This window comes from Cupressus sempervirens, chromosome 11 (assembly GCF_028749045.1).
Source record: "Cupressus sempervirens isolate cs-2001-9-10 chromosome 11, ASM2874904v1, whole genome shotgun sequence".
NCBI lineage: Eukaryota > Viridiplantae > Streptophyta > Pinopsida > Cupressales > Cupressaceae > Cupressus > Cupressus sempervirens.
In genome coordinates this window covers 329,765,759-329,778,776 of record NC_143128.1, presented here as the reverse complement: position 1 = coordinate 329,778,776, position 13,018 = coordinate 329,765,759, and positions in this window count along the sequence as shown.

Sequence of the window (13,018 nt, the reverse complement as noted above, 5' to 3'; positions counted from 1 at the left end):
TATTAAGACTTAATCAATAGAAAATTCACCATAGACCTCCAAGATAAAATATGAAAACCCATCATAGAGCAAATCACTCAAAATCAATCTAAAGGGTTAAAAATCACAAATCATGTCATTCGACACATTCGGTGGGTAAAATATCTAGTTACTTGTCCTACCTCATTAGGACAATTGGCTTAATGGTTTGGGATTTGGATTTGAGAATTTATCTCCCTTCTCTTATCATTGAGATAGTATAATAGGGTATGCTCATCCTGGCGATTCAGGGAAGTCGATACTCGGTACTTGCAACTTGCAGAAAAACCATGCATGTACATACAATATATATAATGCTAAGCTAAATAGACAATGGCAGGAAGTGGTGCATCATGTAGATCCTGACTAAGCAGGTGACTACGACTCCCTTCCTTAACCACATCAAAAATGCCATACAATAAGAAAACACGCAGACCATACACATGCAAGTATGGGGTATGTATCCATAATAAAACACATGAGATAATAACCATCAACTAATCATCAACAATAGGTGAAAACACTATAATGATCATCATGTATGCATGAAATGTAAAGTCTAAATGATCTCATCACATAACCACTGAATCCATAACATAATGTCTGATAGTCTCAAAATAATACCACTAATCCATCAACATAAAACTAGTCCATCAAAGTCTGCTAATAATAGCAACAATATTCCAGAAAAGATGTGAATGAGGGTAGGCACTACACAAGCTATTTTGAATTGCAAGGATAGGATAATCACTTGTTTGGTTGATGTTGGATCAGCTAGAGTTATTTCTAGAATCAAGAGACCCATCTCTTTGCGGACAATTTTTGCCAAGCAATTGGCAAGGTGTGCTCGAAAAGGCTGCAGTTTGTTTGCCATATCGATAAACGACTTAAATGATTCCATGGATAAGGGTTCTTCTCACGATCATCCAGTCTTGCAGAGTTTTTTGGATATTTGTTGAAGAGATTTCAGGGATACCACCAAGAAGAGAAATTGATTTTCGGATCGATTTAGTACCAGGAACAGAATCAATTTCCAAGACTCCTTATAGAATGACAGCTCAAGAGCTGATTGAACTTAAATTTCAATTGGAAGAGCTTTTGGAGAAAGGTTTGATTCATCCTAGTGTATCACCTTGGGGTGCTCTGTTAATTTTTGTCAAGAAGAAAGACGGTTCTTTAAGAATATGTATAGACTATAGATAGTTAAACAAGGTCACTGTTAAGAATAGGTATCCTTTGCCTAGAATTGATGATTTGTTTGATCAAGTCAAGGGTGCCCAATTCTTTTTGACGATTGATTTGAAATTCAGATATCATCAACTTAGAATCCAAGAAGCGAATATTCATAAGATAGCTTTTCGCACCAGGTATGAGCACTACGAATTCACGGTAGTACCATTTGGGTTAACTAATGCACCTTCTATTTTTATGAGCCTTATGAATAGTGTGCTTAGAACTTTCCTTGATAAGTTTTTAGTGGTTTTTCTGGATGATATTTTGGTATATTCTAGCTTTGGGGAGGAGCATGATCAGCATTTAGAGCAAGTTTTGGAGTGTCTTCGTAGGAATAAACTCTTTGCCAATCCTTTGAAGTGCGAATTCTTCAAGTCTGAGATTTTTTACTTAGGTCATATCATTTTTGGGGATGGAATTTTGGTAGATCCATCCAAAATTGGGGCTATTGTAGATTGGCCAGCACCTGCAAATGTGTCCGAGGTCTGAAGTTTCTTGGGCTTAGCAATCTATTATCGCAAATTTGTGTCAAACTTTTCCAGAATAGTGCATCCTATCAAGTCTCTTCAGAGAAAAGGGAAGATATTTGTCTAGACAGAGGAGTGCGAGGTATCATTTCAGAAACTTAAGGAATGTTTGACTAGTGCACCCATTCTAGTAGTCCTTGATTCAACTAAGGAGTTCGTGGTTTGCACTGATACATCTTTGGATGGCATAGGGGTAGTGTTGATGCAGGAAGGACGTGTTATAGCTTATGAGTCTAGAAAGCTTAAGAGTCATGAGGTGAATTACCCTACTCATGATCTTGAACTTGCAGCGATCATGCATGCTTTGACCAAGTGGCGACATTTTCTTTTGGGACAATGATTTGAGTTACATAATGATCACCGAAGCCTTCAGTATCTTTTCACACAACAAGACCTCAATGCTAGGCAGCGAAGATGGATGGAGTTCTTATGTGAATATGACTTTGGGATTAAGTATGTGCAAGGGAAGGAGAATGTTGTTGCTGATGCACTTAGCAGAAGGTGACATGAATCATCTTCTTTGATCTTAACAGTGGATCTTAGGGATAAGATTCTTTAGAATCTTTCTGCAGATCATTGGTTTTAGGATGTTAAGGCTGTTATCGATAGTGGCAGCATCTTGGAAGGGCATTTTGAGGGGTATTCAGTAAATTCTGAAGGTTTACTGCTTTTTAGAGGGAGCGTGTATGTTCCTGATTCGGGTGATTTGAGAAATCTGGTTATGTTTGAGGCTCACAAAGCACCATATTCAGCTCATCCAGGTGTCAAGAAAATGCATGCTAACCTTGAGTGAAATTATTATTTTTCTGGAATGAAGAGAGACATAGCAAATTTTGTGGCTCGGTGCTTGGAGTGTCAGTGGGTTAAGGCTGAACATCAGCACCCTGCGGGACTATTGCAACCACATAATGTTCCAGAATGGAAATGGGACACCATTTCTATAGATTTTATTACTAGATTTCCTATTATAGCTCGTAGGCATGATGCTATTATGGTGGTAGTGGACCGTTTGTGTAAGGTTTCCCACTTTATTCCAGTTAGATAATCCTATAATGCAGCAATGGTTGCCAAGATTTTATGGAGTAGGTAGTTAAGTTACACGGAATTCCTAAAAAGATTATTTTTGATAGGGATCCAGTGTTTACTTCATCTCTTTGGAGATCCATGCAGCGAGAGTTAGGTACTCAGCTGAATTTTAGTTCAGCTTATCACCTAGAGACAGACAGACAAACTGAACGTGTCAATCAGATTCTGGAAGACATGCTTAGAATGTACATAATGGATAGACAGAATAAATGGGAGGAGTATCTACATTTGGTAGAGTTTGCTTATAATAATGGATATCACAGTTCCATAGGTATGGCACCGTTTCAAGCATTATATGGTAGACCTTGTAGGATGTCTCTTAGTTGGGATAATTTGGAGGACAGGTTTCTTTTAGGACCTGATATGTTGCTAGATTTGGAGCAGCAAGTTAAAATGATCAGAGAGCACATTATTACTACTCAAGATAGACAGAAGAAATATGCTGATAAGCATAGAATTGATCATCAATTCTTGGTGGGTGATAAAGTGTTTCTTCGGGTAAGACCGCATAAAAGTCCAATTCGTTATGGAAAGGGATCCAAGTTAGCACCTCGATTTGTGGGTCTGTTTGAAATTTTGGAGTGGTTTTAACGAGTTGCCTATAAACATGCCTTGCCACTGAGTCTTTCACGCATTCATAATGTATTTCATGTTTCAGTTCTGCGTAAGTATATACCTGATATTGCTCACATTCTTGATTGGAAAAATTTGCAAATTATGGATGGACAAATCATGCTAAAATCAGTGCAGATCATTTAAAGCAGAACTATGAGTTTAAGAGAGAGAGAAATAAGGTAGGTAAAGGTCCTATGGGACCTTGATGATGAAACATCTACTACCTAGGAGGACAGTGAAATGATGAGAGCATCTCATCCGTTCTTGTTTACTGACTTCTAGGAGAAAGTCAAAACCTAGAGGGGGAGGGTGTCATGCTTGATCACTACTCTGGGTTTTTCTGCAAATTAGGACTTTGCTGCTTTAAGATTTATTTCTGATGTTATGATAGAATTTCTGTAGAACTTGGTTATTATACTATTGTTGAATGATGAGACTGATGCTGAACGTATTTTCTGTGAAGAACTATGTTTTAGCAATAAATGTGATTTAGGATTTTATGTATTGCATTTGGCATATCATTGATTTTAAGTTGATAAATTATCGATTATGTTATTATGTTTTTGACTCTTTGTTTACTGCATTCTGTTTCATGTTGTATGTTGACGTGATGTTGCAGATATTTATAAATGGTTATATGCTATATTTAATCAGAGTCCTTCAATGTACTTTCATACATGTAACTATACAGGGATTTAATGTTTAGATCGTGTTAACCCTTAAGATGGTTTCATTTCTTGACTCATATTGGATTTTTAATTGAGGGAACCATGGTTTGCATTTATATATGTGTTTTCTTATGATTAAGGTTTAACACCTTAGTGGAGCTTGGCATACATTTGTATTTTTTTTTTTATAAAAAGAGTTAAACCACCTCATAAGCAATTAGCAATGATGTAACCCTAAATGGGTATCGATTGCTATGAAGGAGGGTAACATTGTTATTTTGTTTGAGCCATATTCATGGTAGTGGACTTGGAATTGCCAAACATATGGGACTAAAGTTACAGTCGGCCATACCTTGATGTGAGTCGAGTTTTTGCTAGTTACGGGCCAGGTTTTGAGCCACATTGCTCTGTTGATTTTACATATGTGGTTACGTGTTGAGATATCGGCATTTTAATGGGAGTTGGTTGGAAGGTTAACTTGCATATTTGGTTTAACTCGATGGAGTTATTTCTTAGAGTTTGGCTATTGTTGTTTATGGAGTTTCTGCTTCACTCTATTGTGAAGTCTTCTGCGAATTGTGTGAGTCGACATTGTAGAGTTTGCTCACCGGTGTTGGATTTTGTTTTTGGGGTTTTGGCATTAAGTTGGTTTGAGGAACAATCTTCCATCTTTAGTTGTTCAAGTAGGGGGCAATTTCTTACCCTACTCTTTCACTCTATTTGCAAATGCCATATTACTTTCATTTTGCATAATCTAAAAGTTATCAGATTTTCATATTGTGAAATTTTACATTCAAAGATGAGTATGTTCACTGTGTGCTATGCAAAGCTCTGCCTGTATTCACCTTTGAATGTGGAAGTTGTGGAGAGATATGTTTGGAAGTTTCTTCATTTATGTTTATATAGCTTTACCCCAAACATATGTTTCACACCAAGTTGAGTTTTGTGAGAAACATATGGTTGCGGTAGTGAGCATGTCGGCTGTTGTGTAATAGCGAGCAAGTTTGTGCTTTCATTGGTATGAGCTTGTGAGAACCCATACCTCCAACTTACTTGGTTATATATAGAAAATTTTGAGAGGCTCGGCGTCAGACTTGAGAATGTTTTAAACCAGGCTCATGTCTGCTATTGAGGGCAGAGACATTTTGTCAAATGGTTTGCGTGAAACCATAGCAATGTTAAAATTGTCATGTTAACTTGCATAACATTTTATGGGTAAGGAAATGTTTGAAATTTCTTCATGAATCATGGTCGATTATACAGTCTGAACATTGTTAGTTCTAATTTCTTATGAAAATTATCTTGTGTTATGATATTGATGAGTAATTCGAGGGTTTTGTCATTATTTTTCTTGAGAAGTATGTCGAATCCGATAATATGATTAAATTATATATTGAAAATAGTAACTTAGTTAACATTTGATAATGGTTTTGGAAATGACATTTTGTCAAATGTTTTAAAAAGGAAACTTGTTTCGAACTAGAAACTCTGTGACAACATAAATTATTCCATAATTTATAATGGAAATTGAGTGTTAAATATCTATTGTTGTGGAATTAGTTGCAAATGAATAAGGCATTCTTTTCAAAAAAAACATAGATATAGATAGGTGTTGTTATATCAACAGGATCATTATGAGAAGAGATTGTGTGCTTCTATTAGCTTAGGAATTTACATCCTAATTACTTCTGACTATTAGTATGATGTAAATTACTTTTCATATTGGTGAAGTGTATTTTGAATTAATCTTAGATATTATATTTTATTTTCTGATAATTGCTGATTGTAGTTAAAACTAGGTGGAATTTTATTATTAAACAACGATGAGATTTCTATAGACATTTGAATATCCTAAGATATTGCAAGGATCTTTTGGCTACATTTGGATTCAGTTGTGTTTAGTTTAGGCTATGAAGTACCTTATAGAATTTAGGGATTGTTTAGAGATTAAGTGTTTGAAACAGAATTCTTTACATATTGATATATTTTAGTTTGTGATTGGAATGTAAGTTATTTCTTTTTGTGAAGTAGATTTATGATATATGTTTGAAGATTTGTCAATTGAAGTAAAATTATCATAGGTGTATTGTTTATTATCTTGGTCAATTCAAAGGATATGCTTAGCTTGTTATAATAGTAGAGATAAGTAGTACAGTACTGCGACTGGTAAATATCATTCAACTGATATAGCACTTTTAGTGATATTTACGAGATTGTAATATTGTAGTATTTACTTCTTTTATTATAATAACCTAAGTTTACTTTCAAATTGACAGTAGAAGATGAGAGTTTTAAAAAAAGAAGAATGTAATATCATGAGAAAACTGACTTGTTATTAGTTACATGTACATTCTTAGAATATCTATATGACGTGTATGTTAAGGATAGCTGTAGTGAACGTATATGGAGGTGGCTGAATATCGATTTATTCTATTCGGTTAATTAAATTCAGTGATAATTTTAAAATAAATTAGGTGGGTTAATTATAAATAAAAGATAATTGGCCTTACCTATGACTTTAACTAGTAAGATTAAGTACGGAGAACAAGGCAGGTCTCTATTGCGTTATTTCATGAGTATTATAGAGAACCCCACTATGTGTTATCTAAGGGCATACCATATACAGATGCATTATCTTAGCACCATAGTGATGACACCTCAGTATATATATGGTTCATTAACTGGTTATTCTTAGTGCGAGTTTAATTTTGCATTGTTTAGAAGGTGTTACTTCTTGCATAGTAATATTAGAATTGCACTATGTTATGTAGTTGGATATCTGCTTTAAGGTTATATATATATATATATATATATATATATATATATATATATATATATATATATATATATATGTTAATTCTGACATGTATGCAGGTGGACTACGCTTTTTAACTTAGTGTGTACTGAGCCCTCTATGTGTTGTGTTGTATGTTTGTGTTATTTTCAGGTGTTCAAGTTGAATATCTAGTTTGAAGGAAGACTGTTGAAGTTACTTCATGAAACTGAATTTGATACTTGTAAAATTTCATTTGTTGGACCTAGGCATCTTTGAATGATACTGTTCATCTATATTGAACTAAACTCATTATGTATAGACATCTTTATGGAAATATATATTGATGATATATTCTTTTATGTTGAGGTTTATATTTCTTCGAATGATTCAATCTTTGTACTGGATCTTGCAATTTAATGATTAAATTAAAAAAATTTCCATGGTTCTTTATGTTTGTTCTTAGCTTAGTTTTATTTTTGATTGTGGTGTGTTACAGGTTATTTCTTTTCTTTTCATCATTTTTTCTCTATTTGGACACCTTGCAGCAATGTGACCAACTTCTTCATAAGAAAAGTAGATTAGAGGAACTTTACCTTTGTACTTTCCTTTGCCTTTGGAATACTTCCTTGCAAGTAGGGCTTCAACAACTTCAAGATCACTCTCTAAACTCTCTTTTGTTTCTTCTTCTTCACTTCCTGATTGATTGAACTTTTATTTCTTACTCTTTTTCTTGAGAGAGAGTTTAGCTTCAAATGCAGAATTAATAGCTTTTAAGCTAGGAACATAGTTATCAAAGTTATCTAACTCAAAAGCTGTCAATCTTCCAACTAGAGCATCCAAAGATATTTTATTATTTGGATCAAATCTCATCTCTTGAATAGTAGACACTCTAATTGCATAAATAGGAAGAAGAGTTTTGAGTACCTTGCTTACAACAATTTTGTCATCAATGTCTTTTCTAGATGCTTTGATTGTACTCACACTTGCTTTGATTCTTTCCAGATATTTTGCAATGTTCTTATCTTCTCTCATTTTCACCTGATTAAAATGAGCTCTAAGAATTTTGGATTTGGCTCTTCTTACATTGTCATTTGCTCCATAAATGTCTTTCAGTTTAATCCACATTTCATGTGTTGTTTTATAGTCTTTTACTTCATCAAATTCAACATAACTGAGAGCAGATGCAATATGAATCATCATAATGTTATGATTCTTCTTTTAAACAATATCTTAAACTAATAATGTTCCAGTGGGATTCTTGTATTTAGCATCAAGATATTTACAACCTAAATTAGTGATGATAGCCAAATGTAACCTCATAAGTCCATGCCATGCTGCAAAATGGTCTTTGTTCAACTTGGGAGTCTCTCTTTTGTAAGACATCTTGATAGTTAGCCTAGGTCCTTAAAACCTTCTCTGCAAGCACCACAAGCTCTGATACCAATTTTGGAAATATAAGAGGAGTAACTGAGAGGGGAGGGGTGAATCAATTACTAGAAAAATAAATCTTGGATCCCTTAAATGTTAGTACAAAATAAACTCTAAGAACTAAATACTACTAATGCTCGGCAAACACAGAAATTTTGTAACTCGGTAAACACCATATTTGCTCAGTAATTACTTAGCTTGCAAAACTTAAGATGCTATCTATGATTACCATTACTTTAACTTATTTGCAAACACATAAAATAAAATAGCATGAACACATTTGACACCAAGATTTAACGTGGAAAACCACTTTGGAAAAAACCACCAATTGCAACTAGTTGTAGTTTTCACTCTTTTGATGTGAGCCATATTAGGAGCCAACTCTATTAAAGGTTACAAAGTACACTATTAGGTGTGACCCTATTAAAGGATTTAATCACCCTGTTAGGAGTGGCCTTGTTAGAGGACTTTAGACAATTCAATAGAATTACCACCTTATTAGAGGATTTACATGTAGCTATTAAGACAACTTTGTTAAGAGATTTAGATCACTGCTACAATGGTTAGAGAGTAACAATGAGATGACCTCATTTCTAATGCAACTAAATTGTTGATTCCAAATCTTTTTTCTGAATTGTACTTGATCCTTCCTGATCGAATATATCTTTTCAGCTCCACAATGATATTCTTCTTATCCTTCTAATTCACTTCCTTACTACATCATTAGATCTTCAAAATCTTCCATGCATTTCACACTCTTACCCACACTTTTGAATTCTCAACTTGACCTTATACTTAGGTCTTTCATTTTTTCAAGTTGGCTAAAATACAACTTACAATGACTAATATTCATCTTCTTAGTTGGCTAGAACCAATTGATTTATCACTTAAGCGTAATATGCCAAAACAAGAAAATCCTTCATTAGTTAACCCTGCTCAGTAGAAACTAACGCAGAAATGATTTTCCTATGTTAACCAAGTGAACTCAGTTAACACTGCATATTTGCAAAGTTCCTTTAGTAACCAAGTGAGCTTGGTTAACACTAGTTCCATCCAAATTTTTCTTCATTAACTAAGTGAGATCAGTTAACACTCTTCTTCTATACACTTTCCTTTGATTCCCAAGTGAACTCGATAGACACTGCCATTTGAGCTAGGCAAAGTCTGGAACACTTGGTAGACATAGAAAACTATCTTCACTGCCTGAGTGAGATCAACATACATTGACTGATAATGATATGACATTTGTGTAACATCAAAGAAAATACATAATTAATCAATTGTATCCAACACACTTATGCTCCAAGTACCACAACAACTTTAATTTAAAACCTCAATCCTATACATGTTATGTATTGGAAGTAAGGTTGGTGGTTATCATTCTAGGTTATTATTGATAAGGACATGGTTATAATTAGTGTCAACATCTTTATTTTGATATCTGTTGTTCTGGTGGTGTATTAGTGGTTATAAATTAACTAGTTTCTAGCAGTTGTAATATATTGTTTGGCTATGTATTGAATATCATTATCAACAATATCCTATGATTCATAGTTTTTTCATGATTGTTGGCTTAGTATTAATCAATTCATCATTTCACGCCTTAGTGGTTGCTTGAATTATCTTGATTTTGCATGGATCTTATGCTTTGGATAGATCCTTTATAAAGCATATTTTTGGTGAAATAGTGTATTCATTGTATTAGTTGGCATTGATGTTAACATCAGTGTATTGGTGCACTTGAGAGTCTTCACATTTCTTGAGGTGGTATGTCCCTTCACTTATCTATTTTGATCGAAGTATTTATATCATGATTTTAGTATATGTATTATTTTATTGTATATATACTATATGCAAAAGTTTTCAATCATGTAACTTAGCAATTCATGCTCCTTTGTAATGGAAGTCAAACCAATCAAACAAGTTGATTAGGGGGTTACAAATAGCTCATAACTAGTAGTTGTAGATGCTTGAGGCTAGATTATATTTTTGTTACACTTTTCATTCAGGTAGTGAGCCTTCATTATGGAAGTGAGCCTTCATAATGGTAGTGGGTCTATATGTATTTTAGGTCATAGCTACTCAAGTAATTAATCAACTGATAGTAACCCTTCTTCTTTTTGACAAGTATTCTTGTTGTATCAAATCACCTAGTCAGTGTCACCTTAATCAATATTTTTATTCATCACATGAGAATTATTTTATCTATGTTTTTTCCTAGTTTGGTTCTCTACATCATATCTGGTGTTTATTGAGTCACTGCACGTATGTTCCTAATGCTTATCATTTGGTGGTGTATTATTGTGCATTAACAAAAATATATTTAGTAGAAGTGAAAGTCTATTTTTCTATAACTAATAGTTAGAAAAACAATAAAGAGTGTGTGGAATAACTAATTCACCCCCTCTCAATTATTCATCATGTCAAACAATTGGATTTGATCCTCAATCTTTTTAGGCTATTCTAATTTGTAGAAATCAACAATAAAGGTGTAGTTCAATTTCTTTAATAATTTAATTTTCTTGAAAAGTCTTTGATAGTCAATTTTACATTATAACTCACAATATTCCATACTTATTTGAAGAAGGTTGAGGGGAAGCCATTTGGTCTAGGGATCCATTGAGAGGACAATATCATAAATTGTTCTTCCAAGATGAGTGCCAAGCACTAGTTATTATCTTCTTATGCTAGAACACTTGGAAGAAACCATAGGAGTTGATCCTCCAAAGATTGAGATCTCAATCCAACATTTGTACCATAATATTTTTTAAAGTACTAAACACTTAACTCTGAAATCTAAGAGTCATTAGTAATTTCTTGAATATGGCTATCCACTTAAATATTTATAGTGTTTATTTCTCCATGTCTACTAGTGGATATGTAGAAGAAAGTATAATTTCTATCTCCTTTGAGCCATTAAAACTTTAAACTTTGTTTATAGTCAATCTCTTCATTCCTTAGATTATTTTTCCATTATCTACTCCAACCTTCCTCCGTGAAGGATTTGGTAAAAGTAGAAGTAGCCATTAGATTTTGAATATTTTCTAATTTAGATATTTTCTATTTATTTTGTTTAAATATGACACAATAAGGGAATTATGAGAGAGCACAAAAAATCCCCCTTTGATCTTTTTATTAAGATTAAACACAAATAGAAATAATAGTTACATGCAAATATAACCAACATCAGAAAATAATAAATTGCACAGAAGAGAACACAAGACACAAGGATTAACATGCTTCACCCAATCCCTGGGCTACATCCACCAACAACAAGTCCAATACTATTATTATCTAGTGATTACAATGTGCAATCCCTTACAACTCAATACCACCACAAGAAGCTACAATATCATCATACATGATGAAATCCATAACCCTAAGCCATTTAATACAAGTTTTTGTTGCTTACAAAATTAGGGTTAGAAGAAGTCATCCAATAGAAAAATAATAGCTGATGGATTTTACAATAGTAGGGCCATTTTTGGGCTTTGGGGGCACTACCCATGAAAACCCTTGTGTGGGCATCACCCCTCAACCCCACCCTATATTGTGATAGGAAGTACACCTAGGGTGTTGCCCCAAGATCCTGTAAGGGGTGCTACCCCCAAACCCCCATAGAAATGATCTAGGGGGAGACCACGTTAAATAAACCTCGAAGTCTAATTAGGCTCCACATCACAATAATTTTTAGGGTTCCACATCATTACAACACCTCCAAAAGCTCCTATAACTACATTGATAAGAAATGGTATCTATTTTCAAATCCAACTTTTTTTTCAAGCTTTTTTCTTTTGAGGATTGTTGAGTCCTCCAAGTTTTATGAAAGAAAATTCCAATTTTTATTTTCTTAATTAACAACCAGAATTAATTATCTAAATTTGGTAATTTCCCTAGGAATTTCTCCTTGCCTTGTTATCCTTTGAGGACAACCTACCTTGATTTCAACCCTACATGAATCTTGTTACCTCTAGCTTTTTTTTGAGTTAACCATTCCTTATCCTCAAAAAAACCTCTAGTTAAAGCACATCAAGAAGAATATGGCCTTTTTCACTTGTTTTGGAGTCATAACATTTTTTGTTATGATTAACATTAGTAGTCCAACAAGTGGACTGGTTCCTATACCACCACAATCCAAGGGTTGTCCAAAGATCAACAACACATTAGCAAAAGTGTTGGTTGTAATAAATGAACTACAAAAATGGCAATACTAACAACATAGTAACTAGTCTTCCTAAAAAGGTTTCCTAAGAGTAAGAGACCACAATATCTCATTCATATAATTGCTTATAGAGTAATTATCATGATCTATTATTTAAGTATTATGAATTCATGTATATATTTTCAAGTGCTTGTGAATGTTATATAATTATATAGTTCTTATTTATTATAATGGATAATTGTAACATTTAGTATAAATTTGTACAATTTAACTATAACCATTTAAATATTATACTTGTTATAATTATCTCTTATTGTTATGATTGATATATATATATATATATATATATATATATATATATATAATGTATTTATTAGTCTTATTTTTTTATAGGATTTGAAAAGAGAAAGAAAGACATGTGCTATGTCAATATCATTAGTTATGTAGACTATATATAATTATTTATTACTTATTATTAAATATAAATATTTAGATATGATTCTAC